Source organism: Tursiops truncatus, chromosome X, assembly GCF_011762595.2.
Source record: "Tursiops truncatus isolate mTurTru1 chromosome X, mTurTru1.mat.Y, whole genome shotgun sequence".
NCBI classification, from domain to species: Eukaryota; Metazoa; Chordata; class Mammalia; order Artiodactyla; family Delphinidae; genus Tursiops; species Tursiops truncatus.
Genome location: NC_047055.1, coordinates 118342101 through 118357040, shown reverse-complemented (window position 1 = coordinate 118357040; position 14940 = coordinate 118342101). Strand labels below are relative to the sequence as shown.

Genomic DNA, 14940 nt, shown 5'->3' with positions numbered 1-14940 from the left:
GGTCACAAAACGCCAAGCTGATCTCCCTGTGCTATGTGGCTGCTTCCCACTAGCTGTTTTACATTTGGTAGTGTATATATGTCCATGCCACTCTCTCACTTTGTCACAGATTACCCTTCCCCCTTCCCGTATCCTCAAGTCCATTCTCTAGTAGGTCTGCGTCTTTATTTCCATCTTGCCCCTAGGTTCTTCCTGACCATTTTTTTGTTTGTTTTTTAGATTCCATATATATGTGTTAGCATACAGTATTTGTTTTTCTCTTTCTGACTGACTTCACTCTGTATGACAGACTCTAGGTCCATCCACCTCACTACAAATAACTCAATTTCGTTTCTTTTTATGGCTGAGTAATATTCCATTGTATATATGTGCCACATCTTCTTTATCCATTCATCTGTTGATGGACACTTAGGTTGCTTCCATGTCCTGGCTATTGTAAATACATAACTCTTTTTGAATTACGATTTTCTCAGGGTATATGCCCAGTAGTGGGATTTCTAGGTCGTATGGTAGTTCTGTTTTTAGTTTTTTAAGGAACCTCCATACTGTTCTCCATAGTGGCTGCATCAATTTACATTCCCACCAACAGTGCAAGAGGGTTCCCTCTTCTCCACACCCGCTCTAGCATTTATTGTTTGTAGATTTTTTGATGATGGCCATTCTGACCGGTGTGAGATGATATCTCATTGTACTTTTATTTTATTTATTTATTTATTTATTTTTTGCGGTACACGGGCCTCTCACTGTTGTAGCCTCTCCCATTGCGGAGCACAGGCTCCGGACGCGCAGGCTCAGTGGTCATGGCTCACGGGCCCAGACGCTCCGCGGCATGTGGGATCCTCCCGGACGGGGGCACGAACCCGTGTTCCCTGCATCGGCAGGCGGACTCTCAACCACTGCGCCACCAGGGAAGCCCCTCATTGTACTTTTGATTGTTGACCATTCCTTCATGTGTTTGTTGGCAATCTGTATATCTTCTTTGGAGAAATGTCTATTTAGGTCTTCTGCCCATTTTTGGATTAACTCAATCCAAAATAGGGTTAAAAATTGTTTGGTTTTTTTTTTTTTGATATTCAGCTGCATGAGCTGCTTGTAAAGTTTGGAGATTAATCCTTTGTCAGTTGCTTCATTTGCAAATATGTTCTCCCATGTTGAGGGTTGTCTTTTCGTCTTGTTTATGGTTTCCTTTGCTGTGCAAAAGTTTTGAAGTTTCCTTAGGTCCCATTTGTTTATTTGTGTTTTTATTTCCATTCCTCTAGGAGATGGGTCAAAAAGGAACTTGCTGTGATTTATGTCATAGAGTGTTCTGCCTATGTTTTCCTCTAAGAGTTTGAAAGTATCTGGCCTTACATTTAGGTCTTTAATCCATTTTGAGTTTATTTTTGTGTATGGTATTAGGGAGTGTTCTAATTTCATTCTTTTACATGTAGCTGTCCAGTTTTCCCAGCACCACTTATTGAAGAGGCTGTCTTTCCTCCACTGTATATTCTTGCCTCCTTTATCAAAGATAAGGTGACCATATGTGCGTGGGTTTATCTCTAGGCTTTCTATTCTGTTCCATTGATCTATATTTCTGTTTTTGTGCCAGTACCATACTGTCTGGATTACTGTAGCTTTGTAGTACAGTCTGAAGTCAGGAAGCCTGATTCCTCCAGCTCCATTTTTCTTTCTCAAGATTGCTTTGGCTATTCGGGGTCTTTTGTGTTTCCATAAAAATGCTGAAATTTTTTGTTCTAGTTCTGTGAAAAATGCCAGTGGCAGTTTGATAGGGATTGCATTGAATCTGTAGATTGCTTTGGGTAGTAGAGTCATTTCCACAATGTTGATTCTTCCAATCCAAGAACATGGTATCTCTCCATCTGTTTGTATCATCTTTAATTTCTTTCATCAGTGTCTTATGATTTTCTGCATACAGGTCTTTTGTCTCCTTAGGTAGGTTTATTTCTAGATATTTTATTCTTTTTGTTGCAGTGGTAAATGGGAGTGTTTTCTTAATTTCACTTTCAGATTTTTCATCATTAGTGTATGCAAGAGATTTCTGTACATTAATTTTGTATCCTGCTACCTTACCAAATTCATTGATTAGCTCTAGTAGTTTTCTGGTAGCATCTTTAGGATTCTCTATGTATAGTATCATATCATCTGCAGACAGTGGCAGTTTTACTTCTTCTTTTCTGATTTGGATTCCTTTTATTTCTTTTTTTTCTCTGATTGCTGTGGCTAGAACTTCCAAAACTATGTTGAAAATAGTGGTGAGAGGGGACAACCTTGTCTTGTTCCTGATCTTAGTTGAAATGGTTTCAGTTTTTCACCATTGAGGATGACATTGGCTGTGGGTTTGTCATATATGGCCTTTATTATATTGAGGAAAGTTCCCTCTATGCCTACTTTCTGGAGGGTTTTTATCATAAATGGGTGTTGAATTTTTTTGAAAGCTTTCTCTACATCTACTGAGATGATCATATGGTTTTTCTCCTTCAATTTGTTAATATGGTGTATCACATTGATTGATTTGCATATATGGAAGAATCCTTGCATTCCTGGGATAAACCCCACTTGATCGTATGATCATGGTGTATGATCCTTTTAATGTGCTGTTGGATTCTGTTTGCTAGTATTTTGTTGAGGATTTTTGCATCTATGTTCATCAGTGAAATTGGCCTGTAGTTTTCTTTCTTTGTGACATCTTTGTCTGGTTGTGGTATCAGGGGGATGGTGGCCTCGTAGAAGGAGTTTGGGAGTGTTCCTCCCTCTGCTATATTTTGGAAGAATTTGAGAAGGATATGTGTTAGCTCTTCTCTAAATGTTTGATAGAATTCGCCTGTGAAACCATCTGGTCCTGGGCTTTTGTTTGTTGGAAGATTTTTAATCGCAGTTTCAATGTCAGTGTTTGTGATTGGTCTGTTCATATTTTCTCTTTCTTCCTGGTTCAGTCTCGGAAGGTTGTGCATTTCTAAGAATTTGTCCATTTCTTCCAGTTTGTCCATTTTATTGGCATAGAGTTGCTTATAGTAATCTCTCATGATCCTTTGTTTCTGCAGTGTCAGTTGTTACTTCTCCTTTTTCATTTCTAATTCTACTGAGTTGAGTATTCCTCCTTTTTTTCTTGATGAGTCTGGCTAATGGTTTATCAGTTTTGTTTATCTTCTCAAAGAACCAGCTTTTAGTTTTATTGATCTTTGCTATCGTTTCCTTCATTTATTTCTGATTTGATTTTTATGATTTCTTTCCTTCTGGTAACTTTGGGTTTTTTTTTGTTCTTCTTTCTCTAATTGCTTTAGGTGTAAGGTTAGGTTGTTTATTTGAGATGTTTCTTGTTTCTTAAGGTAGGATTGTATTGCTATTAACTTCTGTTTTATAACTGCTTTTGCTGCATCCTGTAGGTTTTGGGTCGTCGTGTTTTCGTTGGCATTTGTTTCTAGGTATTTTTTTAATTTCCTCTTTGATTTCTTCAGTGATCTCTTGGTTATTAAGTAGTGTATTGTTTATCCTCCATGTGTTTGTACTTTTTACAGATTTTTTTCCTGTAATTGATATCTAGTCTCATAGCGTTGTGGTCAGAAAAGATACTTAATACGATTTCAGTTTTCTTAAATTTACCAAGGCTTGATTTGTGACCCAAGATATGATCTATCCTGGAGAATGTTCCATGAGCACCTGAGAAGAAACTGTATTCTGTTGTTCTTGGATGGAATGTCCTATAAATATCAATTAAGTCCATCTTGTTTAATGTATCATTTAAAGCTTGTGTTTCCTTATTTATTTTCATATTGGATGATCTGTCCATTGGTGAAAGTGGGGTGTTAAAGTCCCCTACTATGATTGTGTTACTGTCAATTTCACCTTTTATGCCTGTTAGTATTTGCCTTATGTATTAAGGTGCTCCTATGTTGGGTGCATAAATATTTACAATTGTTATATCTTCTTCTTGGATTGATCCCTTGATCATTATGTAGTGTCCTTCTTTGTCTCTTGTAATAGTCTTTGTTTTAAAGTCTATTTTGTCTGATATGAGAATTGCTACTCCAGCTTTCTTTTGATTTCCATTTGCATGGAATATCTTTTCCATCCCCTCACTTTCAGTCTGTATTTGTCCCTAGGTCTGAAGTGGATCTCGTGTAGACAGCATATATATGGGTCTTGTTTTTGTATCCATTCAGCCAGTCTGTGTCTTTTTTTTTTTTTTTTTTTTTTTTTTTTTTTTTTTTTTTTTTTTTGCGTTACGGGGGCCTCTCACTGTTGTGGCCTCTCCCGCTGCGGAGCACAGGCTCCGGACGCGCAGGCTCAGCGGCCATGGCTCACAGGCCCAGCCGCTCCGCGGCATGTGGGAATCCTCCCGGACCGGGGCACGAACCCGTATCCCCTGCATCAGCAGGCGGACTCTCAACCACTGCGCCACCAGGGAAGCCCCCAGTCTGTGTCTTTTGGTGGGAGCATTTAGTCCATTTACATTTAAGGTAATTAACGATATGTGTGTTCCTATTACCATTTTTCTTATTTGTTTTGGGTTTGTTATCGTAGGTCTTTTCTTTCTCTTGTGTTTCCTGCCTAGAGAAGTTCCTTTAGCATTTGTTGTAAAGCTGGTTTGGTGGTGCTGAATTCTCTTAGCTTTTGCTTGTCTGTAAAGGTTTTAATTTCTCCGTCAAATCTGCATGAGATCCTTGCTGGGTAGAGTAATCTTGGTTGCAGGTTTTTCCCCTTCATCACTTTAGATATGTCCTGCCACTCCCTTCTGGCTTGCAGAGTTTCTGCTGAAAGATCAGCTGTTAACCTTATGGGGATTCCCTTGTGTGTTGTTTTTCCCTTGCTGCTTTTAATATTTTTTCTTTGTATTTAATTTTTGATAGTTTGATTAATGTGTGTCTTGGCATGTTTTTCCTTGGATTTATCCTGTATGGGACTCTCTGTGCTTCCTGGACTTGATTGACTATTTCCTTTCCCATATTAGGGAAGTTTTCAACTATAATGTCTTCAAATATTTTCTCAGTCCCTTTGCTTTTCTCTTCTTCTTCTGGGACCCCTATAATTCGAATGTTGGTGTGTTTAATGTTTTCCCAGAGGTCTCTGAGAGTGTCCTCAATTATTTTCATTCTTTTTTGTTTATTCTGCTCTGCAGTAGTTATTTCCACTATTTTATCTCCCAGGTCACTTATCCATTCTTCTGCCTCAGTTATTCTGCTATTGATCCCTTCTAGAGAATTCTAATTTCATTTATTGTGTTGTTCATCACTGTTTTTTTGGTCTTTAGTTCTTCCAGGTCCTTGTTAAACGTTTCTTGTATTTCCTCCATTTTATTTTCAAGATTTTGGATCATCTTTACTATCATTATTCTGAATTCTTTTTCAGGTAGACTGCCTATTTCCTCTTCATTTGTTACCTTGTTTTTACCTTGTGTTTTTATTTCTTTTTACCTTGTGTTTTTACCTTGTTCCTTCATCTGCTGTTTGTTTCTTTGTCTTCTCATTTTGCTTAACTTACTGTGTTTGGGATCTTTTCATAGGCTGCAGGTTCATAGTTCCCGTTGTTTTTGGTGTCTGTCCCCAGTGGCTAAGGTAGGTTCAGTGGGTTGTGTAGGCTTCCTGGTGGAGGGGACTAGTGCCTGTGTTCTGGTGGATGAGGCTGGACCTTGTCTTTCTGGTGGGCAGGTCCACGTCTGGTGGTGTGTTTTGGGGTGTCTGTGGCCTTATTATGATTATAGGCAGCCTCTCTGCTAATGGATGGGGTTGTGTTCCTGTCTTGCTAGTTGTTTGGCATGGGGTATCCAGCACTGGAGCTTGCTGGTCATTGAGTGCAGTTGGGTCTTGGCGTTGAGATGGAGATCTCTGGGAGATTTTTGCCATTTGATATTACGTGGAGCTGGGAGGTCTCTTGTGGACCAGTGTCCTGAACTTGGCTCTCCCACCTCAGGCACAGCCCTGACTCCTGGCTGGAGCACCAAGAGCCTGTCATCCACATGGTTCAGAATAAAAGAGAGAAAAAGAAAGAAAGAAAGAAAGAGAGAGAGAGAGAGAGAGAAAGAGAGAGAGAGAGAGAGAGAGAGAGAGGGAGGGAGGGAGGGAGGGAGGGAGGGAGGGGGAGAGAGAGAGAGAGAGTGGGAGGGAGGGAGGAAGGAAGGAAGGAAGGAAGGAAGGAAGAAAGGAAGGAAGAAAGAAGAAGATAAAATAAAATGTTATTAAAATAAAAAATAATTATTAAAAAAATTTTTAAGTAATAAAAAAAGAAAGAAAGAAAGAAGAGAGCAACCAAACCAAAAATCAAATCCACCAATGATAACAAGCACTAAAAACTCTACTAAAAAAAAACAGACAGACAGAACCCTAGGAGAAATGGTAAAAGCAAAGCTATGCAGACAAAATCTCCCACAGAAGCATACACATACACACTCACAAAAAGAGGAAAAGGGGAAAAAATAATAAATCTTGTTCTCAAAGCCCACCTCCTCAATTTGGGATGATTCGTTGTCTATTCAGGTATTCCACAGATGCAGGTACATCAAGTTGATTGTGGAGATTTAATCTGCTGCTCCTGAGGCTGCTGGGAGAGATTTCCCTGTCTCTTCTTTGTTCGCACAGCTCCCTGGGTTCAGCTTTGGATGTGGCCCCGCCTCTGCGTGTAGGTCACCTGAGGGCGTCTGTTCTTCGCTCAGACAGGACGGGGTTAAAGGAGCCGCTGATTCGGGGGCTCTGGCTCACTCAGGCCGGGGGGAGGGAGGGGTGCGGATGCGGGGCGAGCCTGTGGCGGCAGAGGCCGGCATGTCGTTGCAGCAGCCTGAGGCACGCTGTGCGTTCTCGCGGGGAAGTTGTCCCTGGATACAACGGGACCCTGGCCGTGGCGGGCTGCACAGGCTTCCGGGTAGGGAGGTGTGGAGAGTGACCTGTGCTCGCACACAGGCTTGTTGGTGGCGGCAGCAGCAGCCTTAGCGTCCCGTGCCCGTCTCTGGGGTCCACTCTGATAGTCGTGGCTCTCACCCGTCTCTGGAGCTCCTTTAAGCAGCCCAAACTTGACATTTTGAAAGCAAAAAAAAAAAAAAACAAACCAAAAAAACCCCTCTTATCTCTAAGGTAAAGGTCATAAAATTCTTTTTCTTTAAGAAAAAGGAAATTTGGATATTTTCCCCTAGTTTCTTAATTTAGTTGACAAAGATGAGTTCAATCAAATGTCATCACTCTAACCGTTGTAAGGACTAAAGTTGGGAATTCTTAGCAACATATTGGATCAATCTCTCCTCCCCTGCACATCTCCATCTAAACACACATACCCTGTGGTGTAAAATTATTGTGCATTTGAATTGTATGCCTTGTTGTAAAGTGGTCCCTTCCTCACATTTTCATAGGCTGAATTACATTATATCTCTAGGGTGGGGGATTTCACACTTAGCTAATCCTATGAATTTTTCTCTATTGTATCTCTATTTTATCATTGCCTTATATTATTTGTGGACATTTTTTTTCCCTTGAATTGTCCATCAAGTTTTTAGTTGTATTTATATCCTTCAAAGCCCAGAGGCTAACTCTGGGCATGGTAGATGCTTAATGAAACTTTGTAAAATAGGTTTTTACTTAGAGCGGAATTTCAATATGAGTTCATATGTGTTTCTGTTCTGCATATTCCACCCCACACTTTGGAAGCCCGCATCCAACTTTAATAAACTAGATCAAATGTTACTGTTGTTCATGTTTCAAACTCAGTCTCCAGAAAAGGAACTTATTCAAAATCAATTTATTTCATTGATGTTATGCAATTTGAAACTTATCAAATTAATAAAACAAAGCCCTGAGTTGTAAGAGTTGTGTTATATTGTGTTACTGTTCAAATATTTGGTGACCCTCCCAGTGGGCCAGTTCTAGAACACCACACCACTCAGATCAGATTTGCCATGTGACTTGCAGTGCCCCTCCCTTTGCAAGGATTGTACATCCCAGTGTGTGACATGCTTTTTAGCCAATGACATGGGTGGAAATAATGAACACTGCTTCTGCGTGGAAGCTTTGAGAGCCAGCAGGGGTATTACTTTGATCTCTCTTCTTTCAGTCAATGAGATATATCAGACAGAGGCTGCTCCGCTAGCTCAGGTTCATCAGTTTGGGTCCAGAGGGATGATGACATGGAACGGAACCACAGCTGACCCATAATGGACATTAAGGTAAGGAATAAATCTTGTTTTTGTAAGCCACGGAGATTTGAGGAGGGGTCATTTTTTCTACCACTGCATGGCTTAGCTTAAGCTGGCTGATCCAAAAGTGTTAAGAGAGTGTTAACAGCTTATGGAAAACCCAAATGAACTTTGTGGCCAACCCAATAGTTGCAAATAAAGACATCAACTCCTTCTAACTTAGAAAAGGAGTTTCTTGGGGAGATGCTGGGTAGCTCTTAGAGGCAAGGCTGGAGTGTTGAGTTTGGACAGTGGGCAGGAAAACAGGAATCCAGATCATGAATGGCTTAATTAAGATGCTGTCACTGCTATAGGTACTAGATCCTGCCACTGGCATCATCACCACTGCCATTATCTGTGGTCACTGGGTACCAGGGGCCACCACTACCCATGGCAGAATGAACTCTGAGCTGTTCCAGCATCTCCGTGTTGCTTTCCCAAGACTCAGATCTTCAAAGAGAGGATCTGATTGGCCGGAGTATCACATTGGTGGTTAGGATTTCAACCTATGAATTTTGGGGGGATACACACTTTCAGTCTATAGCAAGACAAGTTGTTAAACTCTTTGAATGATAAGTTTTCTATGGAGTCCTTTGCATTTTCTAAGCATATCATCTGTGCTTAATACAGTTTTGTTTCTCCCTTTGCAATCATGATACTTGTTCTTTTATTTCTGTGTGCTAAGACCTTCAGTGCAATGTTGAAGAGACATACTTATCTTTGCCCTGCTTTAAAGGGCATACTTACAGAGTTTAACTATTAAGAATGAATGATGTTTTGGTATAGGTTTTCAGTAGATATTCTTTATGAGGTTAAGAACCTTCCCTTTTATTCCTGCTTTGCTGAGATTGTCACGAATGGTTGTTGAATTTTATTGAATGCATTTTTTTCTTCGTCTATTGATTTGATTGTATGTTTTTTCCCTCTTTCAAACTGTTAATGTTAAACCACCCTTGCATTCCTGAGATACATTTAAATTGTCATAACATATTCAATTCTATTGTTTTGTTTTCTCTTGACTATGTGTCACTTTTTGCTGCTTCTTGGCATGTCTAATATTTTTTTGTTGCATGCTGTGCATTGTGTATAAATGAAACATAAATGGTCTAGATAATATCTTTCACCATTGAGAGTTCCCACAGTCCTTCATTAGGCAGACAGGGTGAGGGATTTATCACTTTAATCCAATCAGGGATTGAGTTTAGGCTGAGCCTAGCTACAGCTGTGGCCAGCAGCCTGAACCGGCATGGATTATTTATGCCTATGTGGATGGCACTGACAGGAGGATGTGAGAGGAAAGAAGTTGCTTATGTGAGCACAATAGTCGTCTCAGCTTTTACACTGAAAAGGTCAAGAAAGCTGTTGATGGGCATTGGGTACTCAGACGTATGGCAACGGGGAGGTGGGAAGAGCACACTGCAGCATTACTGTCCTGAGTTCTAGGAGCGGCTCAAACTTTTATATGTTTCTGTGGATTCGGAAGGGCTTCTGTCTGAAGGAACGAGTTGGTAAGATAACTGGATTTTTGTCTGGCCCTTACCATTGAAGCCTAAGGCAAAGATTACATTTGGATGTCATAGAAAGTATTTCGAAAGGTTGCTTAAAATTGCTTCATTAAAAATTTTCCACTTACTGCTCAAAAGCATATTGTAACATGGGATTCAAAAATTCAATAAAAATTACCCAGATTTCTACTCCCCTAACAATTCAGCTGTTTTGAGTTTCCTACTTCCTTTCCATTCTTTTTTTTTAATAAACACTCACGTGCACAAACACCCATACAAACACACACAAACATACTATTTACATATCGTAACCATGGTGTGCCTGGGATTTTCCTCCTACTGCCTTTAAAGGTGAAGTTCAGTTTATGACTCACATTCACCAGGACATCAGGAAAGGGATCAAATTCCCCACTTCATTCCTGAAGGTTAATGCCTGTGTCATTCTGCCCTCTGTAATTGCCCAGGTTAAGCTATGTTTAGAGTGTGGTAAAGAAAGAGCAGCGCTATTCAACATGTACTTATTACTTTTAAGAGAGCACATTGGATTTAGTTATGGATAGAGAAAAAATTATAATTTCAGTTTTTCCATCAGTGATGAAGATCTTGTAATAGTTTGCATCTTTATTTAGAATTTGAGTGCAGCTACATGCTAGGTTCTTGGTGAACTGCTGTGCCCTCATCCTGCACCAGCCCTGCCCACTGCTACTTGCTCATCATGAGTTACCTCCTCACTCATGCCTTCTCTGGTCCCATCACCCTGTATTCCCACCAGCCGCACCTTGTTTATTTCCTTCAAGGCCCTTAATCCAATTTATAACTGCACATTTATTTAGTTGCTTATTGAATGTCTTCTCCACTCTTCTGAGCTCTCTTAGGAAAGGGACTGAATCCAATTTATTCAGCAAGGTAAGGTCATATGATATAAACACAGCTGGTGGATAGAAGCAAAAATGAGGGAGGGTGCCTGGGGACACCCCTGAATTCCTCCAGTGTCTTGTCTACCCGCTGTAGTCTCAATGCCTGAGAGGTCACATATCTGATTATTTAGATATGTCATTTAATGGTCAAATTGCCGACCATTGAGTCCTGTGTTTTTTCCCTGTATGTGAAAAGTATAATCAATTTAATTTTCTTTCTTTTTTTTCTGGCCGCGCCACGGGCCATGCGGGATCTCAGTTCCCCGACCAGGGGACCAGGGATCAAACCCGCACCCCCTGCAGTGGAAGCGTGGAGTGTAAGAAGTCCACAGTCAGTTTAATTATAATCAATATTTATTATACCTGAATCTGGGGTTCACTTACTTGTAGCTTTTCATCAGAGACACCAGAGGTGATTTCTTTCAGACTCCAGCTTGAAATGGAGTATTAACTCCCAGTGCTCATAGTAATAAGTAGGTGTTATTTAAGGAAAGGAATCATTAATGCCCAGCAGCCTTGATCTCTTTTTCCTCCTTGAGTGATGCACTAGATGTTTACAGAATATAAAGGCGAAAACCCTAATTAGATGAAGGGGGCCAAAATACGTCAGTTCTTCAATGTTTTTCGTCAGTAAACAAGCTCATGGAGCAAGAGTGATAGAGACCATCTATCTAAGTTGTGTCAGCTTGCCAGCCACACATGTCCAACAACAAAAATGCCCCAAACTTGCCCTTCAGGGAAAAATCTTTCCACCCACCCTACTCTTGCACTGTCAAATCGATTAGGTAAAGAAGTGGATGGTGGGGACTTCCCTGGTGGCGCAGTGGCTAAGAATCCGCCTGCCGATGTAGGGGACATGAGTTCGATCCCTGGTCTGGGAAGATCCCACATACCGCGGAGCAACTAAGCCCGTGCACCACAACTACTGAGCCTGCGCTCTACAGCCCATGAGCCTCAACTACTGAAGCCTGCGCCTAGAGCCCGTGCTCCACAACAGGAGAAGCCACCGCAATAAGAAGCCCACGTACCGCAACTAAGAGTAGCCCCTGCTCACAGCAATTAGAGAAAGCTCGCGCACAGCAATGAAGACCCAATGCAGCCCAAAATAAATAAGTAAATTTAAAAAAAAGAAAAAGTGGATGGTGGAAGAGACCAAAATATACAAGTATTCTTAAGAGTCAGCTGGCTAGTGTCCAAGTAAGAGTTATTTCAGAAAAAGTAGCTTTCTGCAATTCTTTCTTCAGGTGCTGACTATGGCTACACTCAGATATGTTTATATGCCTCACTCACATTTTGGAACAGCGTAAGAATCACTTGTAGGACCTTCTTAGGGCCCTTTTTCGAAAAATCTTAGCTTTCTCAAGGCTTACTTTAAGTCAAGATACAATAATTTCGTAAGTGCACCTGTTAATAGCTGGTTGGTATTACCGGTTACAGAGATAAACTCTTACCCCGTCACTCCTTGGCTATGATTATGACACATGATTTTCAGGTAGCATTTCCTTAGTGACCCTATGGAATGCTTGTTGCAGTTTAGTCCAATGTATCTGACACTACGTATTTTTATTTTCTTTTGGAAAATTAACTCTAATGTTCTTATATGTTTGTTTTGTTGTGTAGTTTTAATTATGTGTTTTAAAATAAGATAATGAATATCTCTTCCTCCTCCCTATTGTCAATAGGTTTGTATTTTATAAGCCTTTACTCATGTTTCCTTGGGGAAATAACCTATATGGATAAGATTTTTTTTTAATTTAATTAATTAATTTATTTTGGCTGCACCAGGTCTTAGTTGCAGCATGTGGGCTTCTTGGTTGCAGCATGCATGTGGGATCTAGTTCCCCCCACCAGGGATGGACCCCAGGTCCCCTGCATTGGGAGTGCCCAGTCTTACCCACTGGACCACCAGGGAAGTCCCTAAGATTTTTTTTTTCTATAAAAGAAAAATTCATTGAAGCTCAAACTAGAACTCAGTCTTTATTACATGTCCCACTTCCACAAGTATTCTAAAATTGTCTTTTATATTGATACTTGTGACAAACTCTCTCAAATAGAACCGTTCTAGTACTGAATGAAAAGTCTTAAATTAGATTCATTACCTGAAAATGACTCCCTAAAGAGCCAGAGGTTAATGATTGTGGGCCCAGGAAATAATAAAAGTGAGATCCTTCTCTTGGAAAATAAACAAACTAAATCTGCGCTACAAAATATATTTAGAGGGACTAAAAATCCCTCTTTGGTCTCCAGGAGCCTGTATCGGAAGACCCGTGCGATCAACTCCATGTTTAAAGTGAGGAATTAAGATGAGTTTCCTCAGTACCCCCTTTTCCCACTACTGCTTTTTATTTGGAGAGGACAGAGGCAGTAAAATTTTTAACAAGAGCAAGGAAATTTAAAAAATGTACTCAAAAATCCTGTTATTTCACAGTATCACAGCTGTTCTCATTTTTCATCTACTCGTTTGTCTATTTGCATATTCATTTCTCAACGTAATCACAGCATCCTGTGATTGTGCTTATGCGATCTGTATATTTCCACTTTACGTCACCCTTTAAAGATAACTATTATTTCGTGCTCTCTCTCGCGGAAGCGTAGCCGTAGGACCAGAGGAATAGCCGACCGGAGGAGAACCCGGGATTTAGCTAGAACTGACAGGCACGGAGCGGGTGAGGGCTGGGCGAAGGAGACCTCGAGGCCCCGCCGCCCCCGGGCCCCCCGACCAGGCCCCGCCCCGCCTTCCCAGGGTTCCCGCCGGCCAGGCCCCGCCCTCTTTTCCCCGGCCCCGCCTCGTCGCCATGTTGTTCCCTCGGTGCTGGACGGGAGCAGCTGTAGTCGGACCCGGACAGTGCTGCGGACGTCAGCTGGCCGCTGGGTCCTCGACCCTCTCTCTTTCCTCACTGCACCCGGACGGGCCGGCCCGGAGCTCCCGGGCTTCCTCCGTGTGGCTGCGAGGTGAGCGGGGCGCTGACTCCCCTCGGGGCCGGGCGGGGGCCTAGGCGGGCTGCGCGGGCGTCAGAGTCTGAGAGGAGCCCGCGGGCCGCGTGTGCGGCCTGGGCCTCGGGCAGCTGGGGCGGGAGGCGTGCGTGGCCCGTGCGGGTCACTCTCCCGCCCCCGGGGTGGCGGGGCGGCCTGTTGCCCCCTGCCTCCTACTGACTGACGCAGGTGGAAAGATGGGGTCGCGCACCCGGGGAGAGAGACACACGCCCCAAGACAGACGCCCAGACGTCCTGGAGACACACACACGGGGAAGGAGATCCATCGACACCCGGTGACACATACCCAAACACCCAGGGAAAGGGACACATCCACACCAACCCCCGGGGAGACACACAGGGTCACACGGAGAAACCCACCCAGGCACGCCAACCCAGCGCACTCCCGCATGACTCATGGAGAGAAAGCAGAGGCGCGCACGATTTGATATTGGCGACCTCCGACCTGCTTCCCAGGTGGATATTTGCTAAGGTGTTGGGGCCACTCGGAAGACCAGTTGGGACGTGTGGGGTGTTATCGGATTCAGACTCTCGCTAGGGTTTCGTAATCGTGTTCCTCTCTTTCTTCCAACTTAGTATGTAGGGAGGCAAGATGAAAATTTTAAGTGCTGACCAAATAGTTGTGGAGGTATCAGTTGGTTTTTGGGTGGAGGTTTTTTTCTTTTCAAATGATGACACATCCCGTGACCGGGGTTCTTTTTAGGAATGAGTTTTCTGCTAGTTTCCAAATTGTCACGTGACCACGCTCTTTTTGTAGGATTTCGGAGGCCTGATAAAAATCAATAGATTTTGGTTCCTTTTAAAAAAATCAATTAAAAAAATTTTTCTTCCGGGTTTGTCTTTCTCTGGCATCATTGTAGTGGAAAATACGTAAATTGCCCGTAATCTCAAAAACCGTTGGGTGGAACAAAACTGAAGAGATGAAGGAAGCTCGGTATTCTTCAGCCAGGGACTTTTAAGAAGACTGTTCTTTGTTTCGCTTTTAGAAGCTTAGGTTGAAGTTATCTTCACTGCTTGCCTCCTACTCTGTGCATCTGCTGTGGCCGTCTGGGGCTTTGAGTATTTTTGTGTGGACATTGTAAATTCCTCTTGTTTGTACTAAAAAGTTTCTGGCTTGCTGACTTATTTACTTTGGAGAGTTTTGTGAGTTGGGGATATTTTTGGTTTATCATTTGTGAGGTTAGAATAGACGGAGGAAAACTAAGTAGAACATTGCTGGCCTTGACTCCAAGCCGGGTTCTTGGAGACTAAGGAAATACTTCAGTGCTCTTCCCTCTTGTCCAGCCTCTCCTATTTTCATTTCTTTCTTCCTCAGCCACTTCTTCCATCTAGACTGTGGTACTCTGTAGGCCTGCAGATAAGTTCCTTTGGTT

The 14940-nt window shown here is 42.1% G+C and overlaps 1 protein-coding gene across 6 annotated transcripts in view; it reads left to right on the top strand.

The window, feature by feature from the left end:
• RAB9A (RAB9A, member RAS oncogene family) overlaps window positions 1-14940 on the top strand; it is a 50955-nt gene that overhangs the window by 20269 nt on the left and 15746 nt on the right. For 3 of the 6 annotated variants that reach the window (XM_019925587.3, XM_019925588.3, XM_019925584.3), the window contains exon 1: window positions 13354-13526. The gene's annotated coding sequence lies outside the window, so the exon portion shown is untranslated. Of the gene's footprint in view, window positions 1-8031; window positions 8144-13353; window positions 13527-14940 lie in introns of those variants that run through there. The other 3 variants (XM_073798970.1, XM_033849092.2, XM_019925582.3) reach the window with 2 other exon arrangements.